Raw genomic sequence first — 2,302 nt, forward strand, 5'->3', positions numbered from 1 at the left:
AAGTTGTTCGGAGTGCTCGACAAACTCGAGAAGGGCAGCGTTGTATACGGTGCCGATGAGTGGCGTTGCCGCTTCTTTGCCGCCCTTCTGCAGGCGACTCTTGCCGAGGAAGTTGTTGCCCTGTAGCTGCGATTGTTTGACCCGGCTCCTTCCAAACTTACCGGGACGCCGCCTCGGGCAATATTGGGATTGAGGATGACTGTCAGACCCGACGGGGCTTGAGGAAAGGCGGTTCGGAGTACATGCATCGAATCTGTCGATATGGGCTTTATAGGGTTCCAACACGTGTACGCACAGATATATGCTTGAGCGTATTGCTTGGCGTTGTTAGTATATATATAGTACTGGTCAGTGTCTTCACGACCTTGCCGACGTGGTGGACAGTGCGGCAGGGCCAATTAGTTGTTGACCAGAAAACTGTAACTAATAACAGCGAATCTGTCGAGCTATAACAAGCAGAAACTATTTCACGCATATACTACTTCTGTCCGAGCCCTTGGCGATTCAAGGATATATAGCGCCAACATGATGTAAAAAAAATCGGCAGATCCCACGCACTGTGGGAATCGATGTAATGCGAAGCAGCCAGCAAAGAGCTGCATACATCGCCTTGTTTGTCTTTGAGCCAAATGAAATCATTCAAGCCGTGGCATCTAGTCCACCATATATCGCATGTTTGCCATACACGCATGCATGCACAATGTAGTGTACACCATGCCAATGAAACGCATATTCTGGTATATAAATGCATGACCTGTCGTTTATGTTCATCACGCACTCGTGTCATGCCATACCAATTTTGGTATATATCACGTTAACAAAACGGCCGGAAGCGCACCATGACAGTGGCATGTAAATCATACCGTACATGACATGCATAACATGATTCGCATGTTAAGACCTCTCATTTATGTTCGTCATACAGTCGCATCGCGCAAAACATATTTTGGTGTATATCAAAGGAGCGAAATGGCCGCGAGTGCACCATGAGTAGAGCATGTAAATCATGCCATACATGACATGAATATTATGGTTTTTCATGTTACCACCTGTCACTAATGTTCATCATACAGTCACATCGCGCAATACCAGTTTTAGTGTATATCAAGCTATCGAAACGGCCGCGAATGCACCATGAGCGTGGCGTGTAAGTCATGACATACAAGGCATGCATGTCATAGTTTTCATGTTACCACATGTTATTCATGTTCTTCATACAGTCACATCGCGCAATACCAATTTTGGTGCATATCAATCTAGCGAAACGGCCACGAGTGCGCCATGAGCACGGCATGTAAATCATGTCGTACATTTCATGCATGTCATGATTATTATGTTACCACCTTTCATTTACGTTCGTCATACAGTGGCGTCGCGCAATACCAATTTTGGTGTATACCAAGCTAGCGAAACGGCCGGGAATGCACAATGAGCGCGGCATGTAAATCATGACATACATAACCTGCATGTCATGATTTCCATGTTACCACCTCTCATTTACGTTCGTCATGCAGTCGCGTCACGCAATACCAATTTTGGTGTATGTCAAACAAGCGAAACGGCACGAGTGCGTCATGAGCATGACATGTAAATCATGTCATGCATGTCATGCATGTCATGATTTTCATGTTACCACGTCTCATTTACCTTCGTCGTACAGTCGCTTCGCGCAATACCAATCTTTATGTACATCGAGCTAGCGAAGCGGCCGCGAATGCATCATGAACGTGGCAATTAAATCATGACATACATGACATGCATGTCATGGTTTTCATCTTACCAACTGTCATTCATGTTCTTCATACAGTCACATCGCGCAATACCAATTTTGGTGTATATCAATCTACTGAAACTGCCGCTAGCGCATCATGAGCGTGGCATGTAAATCAGGCCGTACATTACTTGCATGTCATGATTTTCATGTTACCACGTCTCACTTACTTTCGTCATACAGTCGTGTCGCGTAACACCAATTTTGGTGTATATCACGCAAGCGAAACGGACGCGAATGCATCATGAGCGTGGCATGTAAATCATGACATACATGTCATGGATGTCATGGTTTTCGTGCTACCACCTGTTATTCATGTTCTTCATAAAGTCACAACGCACAATACCAATTTTGGTCTATTTCAATCTAGCGAAACGGCCGCGAGTGCGCCATGAGCGTGGCATGTAAATCATGTCATACATGACATGCATATCATGATTTTCATGTTACCACGTGTCAGTTATGTTCGTCATACAGAAATGTCTCGCCATACCAGTTTTCGTATGCATCCCTTCATTTAAACGGCCGCGA

The sequence above is a fragment of the Rhipicephalus sanguineus genome, chromosome 3, assembly GCF_013339695.2.
Source record: "Rhipicephalus sanguineus isolate Rsan-2018 chromosome 3, BIME_Rsan_1.4, whole genome shotgun sequence".
Classification (NCBI taxonomy): domain Eukaryota; kingdom Metazoa; phylum Arthropoda; class Arachnida; order Ixodida; family Ixodidae; genus Rhipicephalus; species Rhipicephalus sanguineus.